Genomic DNA, 20747 nt, shown 5'->3' on the forward strand with positions numbered 1-20747 from the left:
CACTGTATTCACACAGCCCTAGTGCGGGTGCAGTGCGAAGCCACTGGCTGCAGTGGGGCTTTAGCTGTCTGCACTCCTGACCGTAAGAAGCCCTCTTAGAGAACATGAAACAATTTGTAGAAGGGGAAGGGGACTTACGACCCTATCTTCGGTCCCTGAATCTGAGTAATTTCTGTGGGACTAAGAGCTGTGGCAACTGGACATGTCCAGAAAGAAACTTCCCGGTGAAAAAGCTGTTACCCTCGAGACAATATTTTGTGAAACAAAACAAAACAAACATTCTCTGAATGTCATCTGAAGAACTGACTTAAAATAAGCTTCCTGTCCAGGAACCTATCACCTGTCAGAAAAACAAGTGCCATATAAGGAATTCCATTAACCAGACATAGCAGGCAGACACCTGACACACCTTTACTGCTGCTTGACTCATCACCAGGAGGAAACTCAGTCAGAAACAAGAGCAGATTGTTTTGTTCTACCTGGACCGAGCCTTCAGGAAGGGGAGTGCCCCTCTTCCACAAGACCCTGCCCATCTCACCAGCGACAATCTAGCTAATCCCTCCAAAGTCCAGTGCAAACTCTTCCTTCTACCTTCAAAAGCAATTTCCCCACAGGCCTGTTGTTGGTTTGGAACACTTAATGCTACAATCTAGAATTGGAGTTAAAGATGTCCATGGAGTCCATAGACTTACATAATGTTACACACACGAGTAAATTGTGCCCCATTAGATGACTTGCCCCAGGTTACATACCCAGGCAGTGACAGGTCAAGGACTAGCTTCAAGCTCTGCTAAGCCCTGCCTTGTGCTCTTGCCCTGTGGCCTTGCTGAGACCGAACCTTGTTCCTTTTAGGCATCAGTGCTAACAGTCAGTGGTATCTGGCTGATCAGATTAGTCAACTGTCCCCAAAAAGCAGAATATAGTTTTTGAAGCGGGGAAGGGTTTGGGAGGGGGAATAAAGCTATAGGAGTGAGGGGGCAGATATGGCTTTAGTGCAACCAGAACCTGCAAGGAACTGTGCCAAAGCCAACTTCTCTTTCCCCAAGTCTTGCCCTGAGCTTGTGGAGTGGTAAACCTTCTTTTGTCCTTATGCTCAGGCCATTTTCTATTGTAATTACTAGCAAACCAGTCATATTGCAGAGCTTCGAATGGAATAGGCATAGATACTAGCCTTTCAAAATTTTCAAAGGAGGAAAGAACCTTAGGTGCCCTTTAGTCCAACTGACTTGCTGTTCACGAATGAGAAAATTAAAGCTCCGAAGAGGTCAAATGACTTGTCTGTGGTAGTGTTGTCTAACAGAACTTTCAGCTACATTGTGAACATCCTATTTCTGTGCTGTCCAATATGGAAACCACTACCCTTATGTGGCTATTGAGCACCAAATTATGACTAATGCTACTGAGGAACTAGTTTTTATTTTTATCTAATTTTAATTAATTTAGACTTAAATAGATGCATGAGGCTGGTAGCTGCTGTATTAGATAACATAGGTCTGACGTCACAGAGCTGGGATGCAACACTGGGCCTCTTTAGTTTTAAATCCTTTTATTTTCCCCTACGCCTATGCAGAGCTTTAGGTGGAGGTGGACTTGTTCTGTGGAGCAGGAGACATTTGATGCCGGGTGCCTGGACAAAGCTTCCGGTGGGCAGTGATGGTTGGAGGTATCCTATGAGATGTCACTAGTGGAAAAGAAGATAACTTTCTCTAGTATTAAAATATATACGCTTCCCCAGCTGGAAGGGAAATACAGAAGTTTATTCATTCATTCTTTCTTGAAGGAAATATTGAGTGTCTACTATGTGTCAGATGAGTGCTAACCACTGGAGACTATGGTAGTTATTTCATATGTTCCCTGATTAAGTTTCCTAAAGATGAATGGTAAAATGTGCCAGTGGGGTAAGAGAACAATTTCTTGCTGGTCAAAGTCCCCAGCTTCTTCTGGCAATCACTCCACGTCGTGCTACAGAAACATCTGCCTGTTCTACCCTACTGTGTCAGTATTGATGGATACCAGTGCTCACTCAAGCTCTGCATCCAGCCTCTTGGACAAACAGCCTGGTGTTTTTAGACAGATTTCTTCCCATGAATTCAGCCCAGGAGGATGTAGTAAAATCATGGCTGAGAGTATGATCATGTTGGTTGTTTAATTTAGTTTAGGATCAGAGATCCAAGCTCTATAGAGAATATAGACTTTTAACATGGCTCCGTGTATGTGTGTGCATACACTTAATGATGGTTAAGACATAGTTCTGTTTTTTTTTTTTTTTTAATCCTTGTAGAACATAAATATAGTCTAAAATAGACAAAGGTATACAAATAATTAAAATTTTTAAAAAGTTCCATGAAACGTATGCATGCCAATCAAGATGAGAAAGCAGTTATTCTTGCTGAACGGAATCAGGGAAAAAATTACTGACAAAGCAACCTTGCAAGTGGCTCTTGTAATAGTTTGTTAGATGTAGATGGAGGAGGGTATTTTGGATGAAGAAAATGGCAGAAGCAAAGAATCAGAAGTGGAAATCTCAGAGAGGGAACAAGGAATAGGAAACTATACTATCTGATTAAAACATGAAAACTGAAGATAGAGCAGTAATAGAGAGCCAACAAGAAAGGTAACCTGGGGCCTGAATCTGGACTTTCCTATGTAGTCCCTAGGGAGCTATTGAAGGTATTTGAGCCCTGGTGTGGTATGATGAAGCTGAGTTAATGTCGATTAGTCTAGTGACAGACAGATAAATAACGATGGAGATAGCTGATGCTGGGAATCAGTTAAGTGGTGATTTCTGCCATCCAAGGAAGAGGTGATATTGGTCTGAACAAGAGCAATGGCAGAGACAAATGGGTAGCTATTGTGTAGCTCCTTCGCTCATTGAATTATGGGAAAGGATCAGAGTCAAAAATGATGCTGAGATTCCAAGCTTAAATGACCAAAGAGATGAATAAAAGAAAGTCGGGAGAAAAGGCTGGTTTATGAGAAAAGCTGCCATCCTGATGGAAATGTCCTGTACGACGAAACGAAGGCTTCGGGAACTAAGAAGCAGTGGGATGGAGGTGTAGCTCTCAGAGCTGAACGGGAGGTTGTTCGTGAACTAAATTCTTGAGAAGGGATGGGGCCAAGAATACATTTGAAGAAGTGATGGAGGAGACAGATGAAGGGAAGTAGATTCAGGGGAAGAACCAAAGAACAAAACACCTCAGAACCAGGGAGGAAAAATGATGTAGGGTGGACTAGTCAACGAGTCTCTATGTTCAGCTCCTGTTGTTGGAGACCGATTGATGAATAAGGCAGATATGGTCCAGACTCTCATGGAGGTCTCATCCACTAGAAAAGAAGAAGAAGAAATTAAACAAAGAAACTAATCAATAATTACAAATGATAAAAGCAATAAAATAAATAAGCTGGATGCTGTTACAGAGGATATGAAGAGTGGGCAGCACGTCCATTTAGAGGGGTGGTTAGGGAAGACCTCTTTCGGCAGCTATCATTTCAGCTGAGATGAAAGCAGGTAAGAAGAACATTGCTGTAAGAGAAGTGGGGTGAGCTTCCTGGCAGAGGAAAGAATGTGGAATAGATCCTGAGACAGGAAAGAGCTCGGCAGAGTGGAAGTACTGGCAGATGGCTGGAGTGACTGGAGCCTAGAGAGTGAAGAAAGATACTTGAGATAAAACCAAAAGGGGCCAGATGATGTAGGCCCTGAGAATGAAATTTGAACTTCATTGTAAGAGCAAAGGTCAATGAAACTGAAAACAGCTTAAAGAGAGTGAAGACTGAGAGAAGACCATGAGATTCGGCTACAGGGTGGGTTTGGTAATCTTTGAGGGACCAGAGGAGAGAGATGGTAGCTGAAGTTAGTTTGCAATTTGGGGGGGTTTGAAGCATCTGGAGACCCTTTCTTGGAGAAGTTTGCTGATACAAAGAGCAAGGAGATAGAATATTCTCAAGACTACTCATCTCAGACACTCGGGCAGTCATGCTGAGAGTCACAAGCTAAGGCTTATTTGTACGACCGTTGCTGAAGGCATAAAGGAAAAATGGAACACCTGGCTCCTGTTCAAAGCCATTCCTGAATTCCCCCAGGAAGATGCCGTAGAAAGCCAGCATTCCTATCAGATATGAAGAGAAGAGCAGAGGTCACTAGCAGGGCTGGTCCACTTTGGGGTTGAATGGCTGCCCTTTGCAAATCGTAGCCGATGGCAAGGCCCTCAAGTTTCAGAGATGGGTTAGGAAAGCCCCAGGTCTGGTTAGCCAGCTAGGGAACAGACCGTCACTTCACATACTGTGCTTGACTCGTGGGTGTTGACAATTACAGTGTAATTTTAATTATACTAGGCAGTGTTTCATAATCCCTCTGTCAACCAATAGTTTGTAAAAGGCCACGAAGTTTTAATAGTTGGCTGCTACAAGAGAGCTCTTAGCTTTTAAACCCTAGCTGAAGGAGGTGAGAGAGATCTGTTATAATTATAAGGGTTGAGAAGTGGCTGGGAATACTATAAAATGCCAAATTAAAAAGAAACTCACCAATATGTAAGGCCTGCTCAGGGAGAAGTGCTGAGTCAACCCTACGCATTCTGCTCTGGGTCTTTGAACTTACTAGGACAAAGGGCAAGAACTAGGTCTCTAGTTGCAAAAACCTTTTGAGGAGGCAGAATGACCAAAATTTGTTTTCATTGCCTCTCCTTCAAGGCCCAGGTTTATGTACCAGAGTCTTTGAGCAGAAATCCAGGAAGAAATCAATAGAAAGGGAGGTGGGAGACTGAGCATCAATCAGCCTTGACCTGGAGCAGCATTTCTCAAGCCACTCATCCATCTCTATCAACCCCAGTGCTTTGAATAATGCCTGTGTTTCCTGGCCCTGGCCATAGACGAAACACACCTGAACCTTCCTTTACTATGGAAGCCAGGCTTCAGAATCTTTTTTAATTCTCTGTAGTAGGCTGAATAATGGCCCCCAACCCCTAAAGATGCCCACGTATTAATCCCTGGAACCTGTGAATGTTATTTTATTTATTTATTTTTTTAAACTTCTACAGCACCTGGTCTTCCTAGGTGGTCTCCCATCTAAGTACTAACCAGGCCTGACCCTGCTTTGCTTCTAAGATCAGACAAGATAAGACACGTTCAGGGTGGCACGGCCGTAGACCGTGAATGTTATTTTATATCACAAAAAGGACTCTGTAGATATGATTAAACTAAAGATTTTGAGATGAGGAGATTATCCTGGATTATCTGATGTAATCACAAAATTCCTTACGGGAGAAAGGGTTAGAGGCAGACAATAGGCCGGGTGACAATTGGCTCCACTTTGAAAATGGAGAAAGGGACCCACACTGAATAGCACGGGCAGCCTCTAGAAGCTGGAAAAGGCAAGGAAATGAAATTTCCCCCAGACCCTCCAGGAGGAACACAGACAATTTCATTTTTGACCCAGTGAGATGGACTTTTGGCTTCTGACCTTAGAACTGTAAAGACAATAACTTTGTGTTGTTTTAAGCCAGAAAGATTATGGTAATTTGTTACAACAGCCATAGGAAATTTATACAATCTCCATAGGTAACTCTAATGATTAGCCAAAGTGAAGAATCAATGATGAAGTGTTCAAGGACCAACAGTATCTGCATCACCAGGGAGTTTACTAAAAATGCAGAGTCTCAGGCCTCGCCCCAGACCTACTGCAGCAAAATTGGCATTTTAACAAGATTCCCAGATGGTTTGAATGCATACTTAAGTTTGAATGCTAGAGCAATGGTTTTCCATCGTAGTTTTAGCTTAGAATCTCTTGAGGAACTTAAAAAATATAGATCCCAGGCCAGGGCTTGTGGTTTTTAGAAGCTTCTCAGATGATTTTAAGGAAATCCTTGATAAAAGTGGTTGTGTTCTGTTCATCTTCGTATTTCCAGTGCCTAGCATAAAATTAGACACTGAGAAGCAAATAAATATCTTATTGAAACAAACAAAGTTCTCTAGGTCCTCGCTACTCCAATTGTGGTCATGGACCAGGAGTCTGGATATCAAGGGGGAGCAGTCAGAGTGCAGAATCTCAGGCCCCGTCCAGAGATTCAGAAATGCTGACTGGAAATCAGCATTTCATTAAGATTCCCTGGGGGATTCTGCACACTGTACCAGGCCATTGTCAGTTTGGGAGTGGTGGCTCTGCTATTAGGGATGAATGAGATTAAGGCAAAGAAAGTTGAGGTAATTGTCTCCAATTTATAGTAGTTCAACAGTGAACTCAAAATTGAAATCATTGCCTCAAAAGTATTGTTTCTGAGATCAAAATGGGACAGTGTGCTCTGAGGGATAAAATTCAGTTGGGTCAATAAAATTGATGATTTTTGGATGGTAGAGCCTAAACTTGGTTTGGCAGGAGGGCTGTTGCATTCTCTGAGAAAAATTCTACAAGTGAAGACCTATGTCCAGAAAGAATGTTTTGCAGACCATTCTCCATTCTAGCTTGGGCTCTCAAGCTTTCATTCAAGAGGAGGGTCTGGCTCAGTTTCTGTTGGCTCCAAGCCCAAAGGAGCTGAAATCTCAGTTTATTCCTTCATGGGATCATGGTGTTTAATCACACAATTTAAATCTCTATCTGTCACATTTAGGGCTTAAATTGTCAGTGATATTTGCCGAATATTCTTAACTTGAGAGCCAAAGATGAAGAAAGACAAACAGAAACTTTTGGGAGAGTCTCAGATACAAAAATCTTTACGAGGAAAGGAAGTTGTTTCCTAGCTGAAATGCAGGGTACCTTGCAGATAAGAATCTAAAGATATTCAAAACAAGGATATTAAAAAAAAATTTGCAAAGAAGTTTAACTTCAATTTCCTATCAAAGAGTAATGATTCTTATTTTTGTCTGAGCCATGCTTTAATTGTCCCTGATAAATTCAGAAGCCTAACTGTAAAAGAGTGACAATTTTATTTACTCTCTCAACAAAGAGATTAAACAATTCAGAAGTGGATAGAAACAACATAGCATTCTCATAGCTGGAAGAAGCCCTCTGGATCATCAGGGGTCTGCAATCCACATACTTTCAGGAGCCCAGCAAGTGAAGCAAATGTGAGAAGGCAGTCAGCTGGACAATATTAGGAGTGGTTAAGACTGTGGGAACTGGAAAGTGGATGCTTAGCAAAATCATTCATATTTATAAAACAGTGTTGGCCAAATAAAACACATCTGTGAGCCTAAGTTTGTCTACTTATTTATATTTCAGAAACTTGAGATCTAAAAAGCTAAATTTTCTGCCTAAGATCACACAACTATAACTTAAGCATTGAAACGAATACTCCAACTGTGATAGTTCTACATGTTTATACACCAAGGGGACATTTAGATTATATTTGTATGTAGAACCCTGTGTGTGTGTGTGTGTGTGTGTGTGTGTGTGTGTGTGTGTGTGTGTGTTGAACCAAAGAGGTTCAATTCTAATAACTGGTTGACAATACCTAGTTGCTAACAACAGAAAGAAAGTAACAGCTCTAAATCACATGAGGTGCCACAGTGAGAGAGTAAAACCAATGAAACCAGCAGCCGTTTCTATTCATCCAGCACACATTTTTACAAGACTATAAATAATTGTATTTACAGATCTTAGATATTTTTGAAGCAGTAATAAAAAACTATGTTTTAAGAAAAAGAATTCTGGATTTGAAATTTAATTGGCCAATTACTTAGAAAAAGACCATATGTTCTGAAGAGGTGACAATTAGGAGCTGGAGCCATTATCTTGGTCAGCTTGCTAAGCTAGGCAAAGTCAGAGTACACCTCCAGACCATCCTCACACTTGAGATTCGAATGCGCAGGGATCACTGTAGCTTCCTGGTCAGTTATGTCTACAAGCTCTCCCGTGCCAGCTTTATTTAAGAAATGCCAGTCATTAGCACTGCTCTTCTGTAAGAAGATGAAGAAAGAGGCAAGAGTCCTCTGTTTAGCATCATTCTGCATGTAGACAATATGGTTTTATTACTTTCCCTGTGCCAGGTACTTTCCATGTACTTTTTCATTTAATTCCCACAACGAATCAAATATTAGTACAGTTGACATCCCTGTCTTATAGATGAGGAAACTGAAGTTTAGAAAGTTTAAGTAACTTGCTTTTGTGGTTGATTTGGGATTCGAACCCAGACCTGACTCTCTCCATAGCTCAGGCTTTTAGGCACTATCCTCTCTGATTCAAGCACCCAAAGGCAAACTTGACTGACACCGTCATTGTTTGCTTGCCTCTACCTTTCTATCAATCTGGCTCTTATCCATGGATAAATCAGAATAAGTCTTCAGGCAGGGTTTTGAGCTCCAAATGTGAAGGATGCCAACCTAGATACCATTTATGGGAAGAGAGTTTGAGTGTGTTATTTATGAAGAACCCAAGTGTTTAAAAAAATCAGTTTTTGGAGCTCCCCTGGTAAGCCAGTAGAAAAAGGTGTTTTGCAGCACTAATGTCTAAAAAGCAAATTTTCAAAAAGCAACTCCCATTGTTCTACTGATTTCAGTTATAAAATCAGAGGCACATTCCCACAGTCTGGAACGGAAAAAGCCAGTTCTCGATTCACTGGGTTGAAAACATTTGGCAAGAACTGACCTGGCCTGGCCCAGAGAGGGCATACACAGTCCTCTCTTGACCCTGAAATCTTTATTCCAAGGTGAGCCTCTCCCTTCCTTTCCCTTCCCTGTTCCGTCTTCCATCACACTTGGAAGGGTCTCTGACTATAGCAGTTCTTAACTGCTTTCTATCATTTCACCTATTCTATTTACAAAGCTGACTAGGAGAGGAAGGGAGGGTTGTGATATCACACTTTACTGGGTATAATCATCTAAGGCAGGTGTGTTCTATCAGAAAAGCCACAGATTCAGGACTTCATGCCTTAGTTTATGAATTCTGTAGTTTCAAACATCTATATAACCAAATTAGCCTAAAATATGCCTTTAAAGCAAATGGTGAATTTTTAATGATGAATTAGAATTTTTCATTCTATTACCTTCATCATGAGTCCATCTTCCTGAATGCAAGGTTTTTGAGATTAACTCTAAGCACGTTTTGGGGTCCCGGTAAATTAAATAATCATCTAAATAAAATAATAAAAATCCAAAGATTTGGGTTGCCTTTTACTCAGTCTATTACATCTCTCTATAATTCCATTTGAACACTTCTACTTTCTCCCCTGTCCTTTATTCCAAGATAAACACGTGTGCTTTTTCTTTTTTTTTTTTTTAAGAGAAGGGGTAGAGATTTTGTCCTTGCCTCTTCTTCCTGGAATGACTGTCATTATAAGAGAGGGACTGTATCTCTCTGTTGTGCCAGAGGTCTATGGCACAAAATTGGGAGGAATAGTGTATGGAGTACAAGAAATGGGCTTCAAAGCCGAGACCTAGCTCTGAGTCCTGACTGTCACTCACCACTTCCTCGTCTCTGGTTCTTTGTGTCCACATCTGTAAAGTCAGGGTAACAGTGCCTGCTCATAGGCTGGCTATGTGTGTTAGAAACTGCTGACACACAGCAGTTGCTTAGTGAGTACTTTTTTTTTTTTTTTTTTTTTGAGGAGAAGTTAAATAACATGGATAATTCTCAATCTTGACGTAGAGGAAACATACAGGGAGTCACATTCCTGGGTCTCTCAGAGCTCCTCGGTGCACTTTTTGTCCCCCTCCTCTCTGACCTTTGTCATGCTTATAGGGCAAAGTGGGCCTGGTTCCTTTTTTCTCTTTCACCCTACTCATGGGAGATTCATGTTGTGGGCTGGCTCAAGGCCATACATGGTGGCGAAATAAAAGGGCTGAAGGGAATTTCCTTTAAATGGCGAGGCATTATCGAATGCCAGGAGAAATTTGTTCACACTCTCCAGTGCACACCCTCAGACTCACACAGCAAAGCACGGTGACGAAGGATCGTTTTAGCATTCGATTAGATGTGAAAAGCAGAAGGAAGTTTTTATCCCAATTGTTAGTCTCTGGAGAGTCAGCATTCTGACAGCTGAAACCCTCCTCTTAAGTGCTTGATTCTGAGGGCCACAGGAAGCTGTGGGTCTGACCAGATGCAAGAGGAAGCCCTTCAGCACCAGAGCAGGAGTCAGCCAGGGCTGCTGGGCTTGGCCTTGCCTCATCTCAGAGTTGGCATGACCTCTCGCAGAGAGGGCAAACAGTGGTTACCAAGACAGAGTGGGTGGGGTATTATATGGCCCAAGAGTTTCTAACACCAAAACAGTTGTCAAAAGAGAATGACAAGTCTCACGAAATGCAGCTGTCTCACCTCCCACCCACACCCCGCATCGGTACCATGTCACAGCAGAACTTCCTGGTAGAGCAGCTAGGAGCCGCTCCTTGCCTTGGCTATTCCAGGCAGCAGAAAACTGTTCTTCTTTCTCTCTTTTAGTGATTTAGTGATGCTTCCCTGGGTGGACCATAAGCATCGATCGAACTGACAAAAACAAACTAAAATTAAGATAGAAATCTCTACAGCTGAATGCAGCATAGCCATAGCTCATGGAGGAGGCAAAGGGATGAATAAGGACATTTCTTCCTTGGTTTCACTGTTGCATCTCCAAAAGAAATGACCAGTGTTACTTAGGTTATATATTGGTGACCACACATCCAGTTAACTCCTACTGTGCCCTTTCAGTCTCGAAAACATAATTATTTGGGATGATACATTTTACCATAGTTATTAGTCATAAACCATGGAGTTTATACTCATTTGCTCTTTGGTGGGGAGATGAAAATAAGATATAAATAGGTGGAATTTGGAATTAAGAGCTAAGACAACTTCTTAGGTAAATAGCAACCAGACCAAAATTATATCCATCCAAAGGATGCAATAGGCTCCTTTACATTGGCGTTAGCATCAGTCTCCAAGCAGGGGCTGGTGTGATAGTAGAGAAGGACAATAGCAGGATCTGGCTAGCCAGTGGGCAAATGCCAACAATGTGATTTCAAGGAATCCCCTGGGTTTGAAACAGGACATTAGCCAATGGCTGCAGTTTGGGGGAGCAGGATCCACCTTGTAATGAAGAATATTGAAAGGAACCAAGCTGGGGTCAGAGCAAAGAACCAAGGCAGAGTCCAGGTATACAAGCTGAAAAAGCACACCTGCGATTAGCTATGGGGAAAAGCTGTAGCTCAGGATGTGTGGTCCAGAGGGCTTACCCCAAGAGGAGCCTGCTGTGTTCATGCCAGGCACTCATCTGTGTTACTGCATGTAATGTTCACAATAGCCTCAGAAAGCAGGTGTTATATCCCTAAAGGAGGTGAGGCAACGAAGGCTCAGAGAGTTTAAGTGACCTGCCCATTGTTACAGAGCCAGGAAGTGGCAGACCCAAGAGTATAACCCTGATTGATCTTGATGTAAAGTCTGCACTCTTTTCGTTATACCATGCTGCTTGAACGATAAGCAATTGTTCAGGCTGACAAGTTGGGGATGGACATAGGTACAGAGTAATCAGAGAGCCTGCTGCCTGCTGGATGGGGCCAGTCATTGAGTACATCTGTGATGTGTGATTAGATTGGGAAAACAGGCAGGGGCAGGACATCTTAACCTTGGAAACTGTGCTGAAAAGTTTTGATTTTAACCTGTATGCAAGGAGAAGAAGCAGAAGAGTGACAGAATACGATCTGAATTTTAGAAAGATCATTTTGGCAGCAGGGTGGTGCCTGGATTCTCAAGAAGCAGTGGGAGTGGGGGAGAACAGGAGACCCCTTAGGAGGCTAGTCTAGAGAAGACATCTTTCAAATATGTGAGTGAGACCATATTGGTCTCCTGCTTTAAATTCTTTTATTTCCCATTGTCTTCTGGATAAAGCAAAAGCTCCTTGGGAAATTCTGTAAGACCTTTCATGACAGTCCTTACTATTTTTCTAGCCACCTCCCCACATGCTTCCAGCTCACTCAGTATCCATGATTCCTTGATTACTTGCTGTTTTCTTTGCTTACAGTGGCTTCCTCAACCATGCCAAACTTATTCTCAAGCTTCAAACTTCATTTCACATATGATCTCCTATGGGAAGTCGTCTTCCCATATTACCTGGCAGGGCTTGACTCTCCCTCCTCATCCAACTCTTTAAGCATGCCTTTATTAAAATGGCCTTCATCTATTCTATACTGTTCCTCTTCTTATTTGTTTCTGTGCTTCTTGAGGCCAGTGATTATATCTGGTTCATCTTAGATTCCCATCATTTAGCTTTATACTTAGCATGTAAAAGATGCTTCTTAACCAGCACCATCCTCCTAACATTAGTGGGGCTGAGGGAAAGAGTACAATTAGAGGCCTCAGGCCCTTAGCTCCCCTCTATTCTCTTTTAGTTTGACACCCCAGCCCTACCTAGAACCACAAGGAGTTTTGCATACATGTATATGTAGACAAGCCAGTCCCTACGTCTAACCTCCATCCATACCCCTTCCCCACTGTAAATAGCCACCTCTTGGCTACCTTCAAGCCGACACGTATATCCCAGTGATGCAGTATATTCTTGAACGTGTGGAGAGTCCTTCGTAGGCAGGCTTGGACCATTTGAACAGTGACTCTGCAGGCCTGGGTGCAGAAACGTGGCCTAGAATTAGGGCATATGAGCCTATGGTGGCAATGTCTCTTTGACCCTATAGACTCTTTGACATGTGGCTCAGGGTGTGACCAGAGAAAGGACAGAGCAGAGCCATGTAAAGTATGGAGCCCAGCTCATTCAGCTTCCAAGGATGGAATGTTCATCTCTCTATAAAATGTGTAAGTAGTGAAGATTTGAATTAAAATGATAAGATGGAAGAAGTAAGGCTACTTCTGAGAAGCCAATATTTAAAAGGAAGAAAGCACCAGCCCTAATGAATAGTTGGCTCTGTGGCAGAGGAGTAAAGGATCATCGCAGGCTCTGTTGGTAGGAAGAATGGTATTGTGCTATTAACTCAGAAAGGAGAAACACGTGTGGAAGGGAGTTCCATGTCAGATAGGCAGCATATTCAGGGGAAAATGTTCAATAGTTGGAAATATGGAGTTTAGAGCCTAAGATATAAGTGGAGTTTGAAAATATAGATTTGAGAGTCATTAGCACATAGGTGATCATGAAACTATGGATATGGTCAAATTGCACAAGGAGAGAGTATAGACTGAGAAGAGGCTTCAAAATAAGATGACATGGGAGTCCGCAAAGAAGACTGAAAAGGAGTAGCCAGAGAGGCCCATGGAAATCCAGGGCAGGGGGAGTCACAAAGGCTCTTGGAGCCGGGCAACAGTTTCAAAAAGGATGGGGAAGGTCGCATGGCCAACCGCCATGTTGAGTATGGGGAGGCTGAGGAGTGCCCACAGGGTTTTAATAAATAGGTCACTGGTGACCTTAGTGAAACCAATTTCAGAGGAGGGATGACGGCTGAAGGTACACGGAGTTGTGTTTAGAAGGCAAAGCAGAGACAGCATCCACTTTGTTCTTCGAGACGTTTAGGTGTAGGGGAAAAAAAACAGGCCTAACTTGGAGACGACACAGACTTTAGGAATAGTTGTCATCTTTTGTTGGTTGTGTTTCTTTTACACATGCGAGAGCTTAGAATATTTATTTGTGCTGAGGGGAAAGAGATGAATGAGAAGGGATGGTCAAAGATATAGGAAATAGAGGGAACTCAAGGAAGAAGGTCCCCGTGCAGGCGGGGTTCCGTGGCACGAAGACGAGGATTTATAGACAGGAGATTTATTAGGTATTGCTCTTAGAATAAATGCCTATGTAAGGAAAGAAGGAAGGAGGCTGTGGTGGAAGGAGAAATTGGGCCATGTTACAAGTGCAGTGAAGGCTTCAGCCAAGCTCATGGGGACCTCCGAAGTTGGGAAAGGCCCTCAGAGTTATCCAGAGTTAGAACAAGGGGGCTGGACCTTTATATCGCCACATCAATCTATCACTGGGTGTAAGGTTCCCTGGGAAAGGAGACTCTTTTCAGCCAAAGCAATCCCTGAGGATGGCTGATAGCTGAGGGCTTCTGCCAGCAGCACTCCCAGTAGCTGAAGCCACAAATCTTTCAGTCTTAAAGGGGATCCAGTCTGCACAACTGTGTCAGTCAGAGTTCAGCTAGAGAGGCAGAATGACTAAGAGATATATATTAAAAGATTTATTGCAAGGAATACGATTATAGGGACTGGCTAGGCAAGTCCGAAATCCAAAGGGAAGGTCATTAGAAAGGCCAGTCTGGAACTCCAAGGCCTGGGCTGAGGCTGCTACTCACAGGCTTTGCTTCTTCAGAGAAGCCTCTCAAATCTCCTCTTGAGGCCTTTCAACCTATTGGATCAGGATCTCCCAGATTATCTGGAATTAACTCCCTTATAGTCAATTGATTCTATACTTTAATCACATCTACAGAATACCTCCACAGTGACACAGATATTAGTGTTTGATTGAATAACTGGGGATGATAGACTAGTCAAGTTGACACATGAAAAGATCATTATACCATCAGGATATGCACTATACTTCCCAAAAAGCAGAGATGAGTAAATATAATTTAATTTCTCTTAAACACAGAACTGTAGTTCAGCAGGACTCACTGATTAGTTTTTCTGTTTCTGTAGAAAAGTTTTTCCTATATGTAAGCATTGAGTTTCAAATATACGATATGACCACTTAAACATGGAATGGCCAAAATATTAATAACATATTCTGATTTTTATAACGGAACTACATAGTCCTGAAATCAATCCCGTACCAACCACCTGGGGAGGCAGCTCTGTCTGAATCCTCATTCTCACATAGTCTGTTCACCCAAGGAGGTGAGTGTGTGTTATGAACAAGGCAATTGTTCTTGGGTTCAAGCCCCTTCGCACACACACAGGGTGTCCTTAAGCTGAGTAAGTGCTTTCTCTGATCTCTGCTGGCTGATAAGGAAAAATCTAAAGTTATGTTTCTCAAACTTTTGATGCTAAGAATGCCTGGCAATTTTAGGAATTTTTGTTTGCTTGTTTCGTTGAATATTTAAAATCTTCTCTTGGCATCGATAGGAGGGGTAACATGATCTGCAGTCTTTCACTATAGGGTCTGTATTTAGCATCATGATATTTGGAGCCATAGATCAAACTTTGTTTCTGGACTGGTCTTCTCTTCTCAGCAGCAATGTCATTCCCAAACCCAGATATGCAACATCTGTCCGCCCTCAAGGAGCAATATCTATTGCTTCCTCTTCTGCATTTTCTCCTCAGGAGCAGAGAAAACATTTGGTAGTCCTCACAGTATCTCCTCTCAGTCCTCCTGTCTTCCCTGTACATCTGTCCTCACTCTCTGGGCTTCCCTGCCCCACTCTCATCACCTGCCAAGACCCTCCAGAAGAACAAAGTGGCCTATTCCCCTACTGGGGCTGCTGTTCTAGAACTCCAGGCACGTTTCCCTCTGCCCTCAGCCCACTCGCAGAGCCTGAGTGGAGGTGAGAGAGGCCCGAGCTGCAGGCCAGCCTCCACCCGCCCAGAGGCTGAGCAGCTGAGTGGGGTGAGAATCCAGCTTTAACTGCAGCCCTGTGATGAGCAATGTTCGCTGTTACCTCTGGGGCAAATGTGATTAAGGACCTATTGAATTTGTTTCAGACTTTGTTTTAAGAGGTTTAAAATTTGTCAAACGCAGTCTTCCGTGAGCTGAGATTTGGAGTAAAAATAAGATCACTGCATAATGAAGTTTGTGCTGTTGTTGTTCAATCACAGATTCTGAGATGCTTCCATTTTGCCGATTTTAGATCAGGAGGTAGGCTTCTGGTACTGCCCATTTAAGAGAAAAAGGGTATCCCCACCCTCAAAATAATTAAAATGACAAGCAAGCCAGATTGTGGATGACTTGGTTACTTTGGGCAGTTTTCCAAAATCAAAAGTAAAACTGCTGAGATGCCAAACTCTATATGTCATCATCTTTATAAGAACTTCCCATACAGGTGATTATTCTGCCTGTAGGAGCAAGTTTGTATCATACGTGCTGTTACCAGCGTGAACTTCTTTTTGGCAGCTTCATGAAATGCGTTTCCTTCTCCTTCACAGGACCCATCTCCTGAATGTTCCTCCAAGAGAAACCCACACCAAGCCCCAGATTCCGTGGAAACAGGATCATGTAAAATTAGCTCTAATAAACTAGGAATCAAGATTTGGGAGGCAAAGAGTGAAACCTAACTTTAATAATCTGTGACTTTTTCTTAGTTTTATTTTATTTATTTATTTTTTTAGGCAAGGCAACCCTTAGTTGACCTCACAGATTATAATGACCTTGTCGGTTTACTTATTATTTATTTATTTATTTATTTACTTACTTATTTACTTATCTATTTTATGCCTACAGCACTTGGTCTTCCTAGGTAGTCTCCCATCCAAGTACTAACCAGGCCCGACCCTGCTTAGCTTCCAAAATCAGATAGGGTAGGGCTTGTTCAGGGTGGCATGGTCATAGATCCGTTCTTCATTTTAAAACCATGTTTTCTTAGAGATCCACGTTCCCCAGTGTGGTTGAGGAGCTGAATTTTCCTCTCTACCTTGGATTTTCCTGGAGTCACATATTAGCAGGACTTTAAAGCCCTTCTTTTAACAGCTGAATTATAAGAGATATAATGTGAGAAGAACCAGCGGAATGAAACAAGTCAAGAATCTGGAAAAGTTATATGAACAGAAAACAAATATAATAGATAACGCCATTTGGATCACCTCATTTTTTTGAACATGTGCTCTTGTCCACAAGTATTTTTCCCTTGGAGCAATCTTGACTTTTTCCAATGAAAGTATAAACTCAGCTACCATTTTTCTCCATCTTTCTCCCCAACACACTCTTCTTTCCCTGTTTCTCTGTAGATTAGTTCATCTGGGGTAGATAAGATATAAGATAAAGTAGAACCTGAGAAAAGAACTGTTCCCTGTTTAACCTGCCAATTTGACTGGACTTTAACATGTCTTACGATATCAAGGGCATGAACACAATGAGCGGCTTCTCCAAGGCTGCTGCCTGTGAAGGAGCGGCATGTGGGGACAGAGTCTCTGAAGCAGAAGCCCTAGAGGCTGGAGGAAGTGGCAAAGGGATCCATCTCATTGGAGTACAGGCCTCTGAGTAAACCACTTCCAGAAAAGGGATGATCTCCTGGTATCTTAACATGTTGCTAGAGCCAAGAACAAGTGGGCCAGAGGGCCTGGCCCTGCCCTGAGCAGTTTCAATAATTACTTAATTATACCCCTGCCTACACTGCTCTGCCTCTGAATCTAGGCTGCTTTAGTGGATCAGAATGGAGGTGCTTGGTGCTGAGCTGGTTGGAACACTGCTCTGGTCACAAACAGGGGTGAAGGGGAATCAGGGGACATGAGACATCCTTGCCTCTGCTCTGTCAAACTAGCTGTGTGACCCGTAGTAGGTTATGGGGCCACTCTGGGCCTCATTTTCCTCCCTGTGAAACAGGCTGTTATGAGCAGTAAAAAAGAAATAACACCTAATTCAAATGACATTTGAGAAAGTACCAAGCTCAGACCTTGTACTTCTTCAGACCTTGTCATGCTGACCTCCACAATGACTGTAGGCTTTGACGAGCCAGAAACACAAGAATGTTCCAGGAACCACAGAACAGGACACCACTGTGGAAAGATAGACCCCAAAGCTTCCTTGAAATTATGCTAAGATAGTCTTACTCTATATTCTTTCACATGTAAGAAGTTACAGTTGAGCTGTTAAAAACCATTAAAAAGCTTGTCAGAACCCAAGTAACCGAATGAGAGCTGGGAAATGCAGTTTTCCTGTGATCTTGAAGTTTTCAAAAACTTTTTTTGTGTGTGAAATTTAGAACTCTTGGGGGAACATTGTCTCCAGAGCCAGTTTACCAACCAGCTAAGGACATTAATCACACCTTTTTTTTTTTTAAGCATAAAATCCATTTGGGTTATTTGCCCTGACAATAAATGACTTTTGAAAATTTCTGATAACCTATTTTCATAAGAAGTTTTTCCAGTGCTGAGGAAATTCTAAACAAAGTGATCGACCTCTGAAGGAGAAAATCCCTGAAGAGGAATTTTGAACATTTTGAGTAATAGCCGCAGCTTCCCTGGGCAGGAAGAGCATGGCATTGTGGGGATTCTGGGGCCAGAAGGACCTGGGTTTGAAACCCAACTCCCAGCATCTTGCTCTCTTGGACATGTTATTTATCCTGTCTGACCATCAGTCAGGGGAATAATCCTGAGTTTGAGGTTCAGGTAAGGAGTCAAGAAAACTATATTTCTTTAGCATCCAGTGCACGCATGCACAGTAACTTTTTCTTTTTTTACTGATCCTTTGAATACAACTGTATTCATTTATGTGTATGGAAATAATAGTAATAGTAATAAAAATATCAATGTTGTGAGTAACACTATGAGTGGGGTCCAATAAGTGCTTTATGTGTATTAGTTTATTTAATCTTCACAACAGCCCTATATGGTAGGTACCATTGTTATCCTATTTTTTAGATGTAGAAACAGAGGCACTGAAAAATTAAGCAATTTGTCTAAGGTCATAGAACAAGTGAATCGCAGAATTAGAATTTACAAACCTGAGAATCTAGGTCCAGAGTCTATATTCTTGGCACAACATTATATGCACTTGTTAGAGCATTAGTCATTACTTAATTATCACATTTTATGTATTTCTTGGGTGTGTATGTGCATGCGTGTGTGTGTGTGCATGTGCGCGTGTGTGTGTGTGTGTGTGTGTGTGTGTGTGATAGAAAGAAGCACATCTGAGCAGGAGGGTAGATACCCAGGCTGCATGAGACCTCCTCTTGCTGCCCAAGCTCTGGCTGCACCCACCAGTCTGAATACAGAAGATTTTTTTTCCCCTAAGAACCATCATGGTTTCAAACAAAGCCGAGACACAGAGCAGAAGGCCAATGACTATCTATCACCATCAGCTTGAGCTACCATCGTTCCTGTCACTTAGAACTAAAGAACATAAATAGTTTCTGAACTAACCTAGTTGCTGGTGGAGGGATACCTATTTATTCCTTATAACTGTTGTTATTTCATACTACTTGTCTCTCATAATCACGTTTTGCTAATAATGATACGGAGGAAGAACAACTTGCCAAGGTTTCCTATAGTAACTAGAGAAAGCTACTGAGTTAGTTTTCTGTCATATTGCTTCAGCCTTCCTTCTTGGAGGAGTGAAGCTTTCACCTAATTCCTTCTCTTTATTTTTATTTTCACTTCCATCCTCTTTCTGGATGCCAAATTGACTCTTAGAAGATGAAGAGTGTGAAGCAGACTGCTGCATAGCTTCAGGAAGAAGGGTGGAAGGATAGAAAGGCCTGGGGCTCGGTGGCTGCTACTGGTGGAGGCCCTGGCTGCTGACCTTGGATATAAGCAGCCAAGTGACCCATTTTTTTCCAGCTCTACCCACATGGTTTCCATTGTTAATCGTGAGTGGCCATTGGCTGATTACAGAAGCAGAGCTCCAAATGCTCTGTGCAGCAATAAGCTTGACACTGCCTAGGAAAAGCACCCCACTCTTCGCTCTGCACAGTGGCTTTTCCCCAGTTCAGTGAGCACTGCCCTCCCCAGGGAAGGGAGTAAACATACAACGCAGAAGAGCGCTGTTGGATTTCGCATGGTCTCTCTGTAGCTGACTCCAAGCCACAACAACCCTATTTAAATATAGAACTTATATCGACTCCCAAGTTCATGCCATTGTTTTCTGATTCTTCAGCTATAAGGCCTACCTATCTGCCCAGAGGAGGGAAAGAGAGCTGGTATTCTGCTTAACAAAATACATGTATTTACAGTTGGCTCAATCCTGGGCACTATGCATCTTGTTAGGTGACCAAGGAGCTTGTCTTTGTGTGTAAAAAGCTTGGAATATGGAGCTGGGAATATGTGTGAAAATATTCCAGGTGAAAAAGAGCTCGTTTACATAAATTTTACTCTGGAAGAAAAATCTGGTGGGAAAGTGATGGTTTGGAGCTATTCGTATAAATTGTAAAGTATAAAGTATAAATACACCAACCGTATTGGTTAAGCTCAACATCATTTTTATATTTTTATATTAAGCAATTTATTTTGTTATTATAAATTATCTTATTTTCTAATCATCTCATCTGTTTGTTTTGTCTACTTAGGTAAACTGTTTTAGAAGTATGGAAAAGCATCTTTCTTTTTCTTGTTTCTCAACAATTCATCATATAACTGTCACAGACAATTGTCATCTTTTTGACCACTCATTTTCTGAAGTTACTTCCTATCTTTGGGGAGTCCCCTATCTATGAAGCAGAACCCAGTCCTCCTTCTGAAGCTGAAAATTCCAGACTGTCTTTCCTGGGCTCCCTTGCTGTTAAGACACAGATGTATGATCAAGGTTCTACCCATCATGTGGTCCTCAAATCTACTAGTGGCATGAAGAAGGGAACATGCAGAACCCACTCTAGCACTGAGCGCTGTACACAGTGGCAGCTACTCGACTTTCCGGAGGCAGCAGGGTCAGTGCTTCTAACATCAGCACCCAAGGGCCAGTGTGCCAGGCTGGCAGAGCAAGCTGTAATGTGCAGGCACAGGGTGGCAGCTGTGCTATTTTCTCAGGATGATTTCTGCAGTGGGATTTACAGTAGTGTTCCAGGCTGCACAGTCTTCAAGCTTTATTCTCTGGACACCCTAGAAATTCTTTGAGTCACCCAATGTCCTTTCAGTGAATTCCTCTTCTTAAATTAGCTACAACCTATTTCTGTTGCTTGCAACAAAGCATCCTGAGAGATACAGTGTTAAAGCAAACACTCAATAATATTTGTAAAATGACTAATTAAGAACTTCTGACATTTCCCCAATCCTAATG

General features: G+C 42.2%; 1 long non-coding RNA gene and 2 pseudogenes across 1 annotated transcript in view; 1 reads left to right on the forward strand and 2 right to left on the reverse strand.

Annotated features, from left to right (window-relative positions):
• The window catches only part of LOC107518630, a 116327-nt gene that overhangs the window by 45438 nt on the left and 50142 nt on the right, over window positions 1-20747 (forward strand). The gene's annotated exons all lie outside the window — the stretch shown is intronic.
• On the reverse strand, window positions 5025-5143 carry LOC118607527 (annotated as a pseudogene).
• LOC118606981 lies at window positions 16254-16372 on the reverse strand (annotated as a pseudogene).

This window comes from Rousettus aegyptiacus, unplaced genomic scaffold (assembly GCF_014176215.1).
Source record: "Rousettus aegyptiacus isolate mRouAeg1 unplaced genomic scaffold, mRouAeg1.p scaffold_m13_p_8, whole genome shotgun sequence".
NCBI lineage: Eukaryota > Metazoa > Chordata > Mammalia > Chiroptera > Pteropodidae > Rousettus > Rousettus aegyptiacus.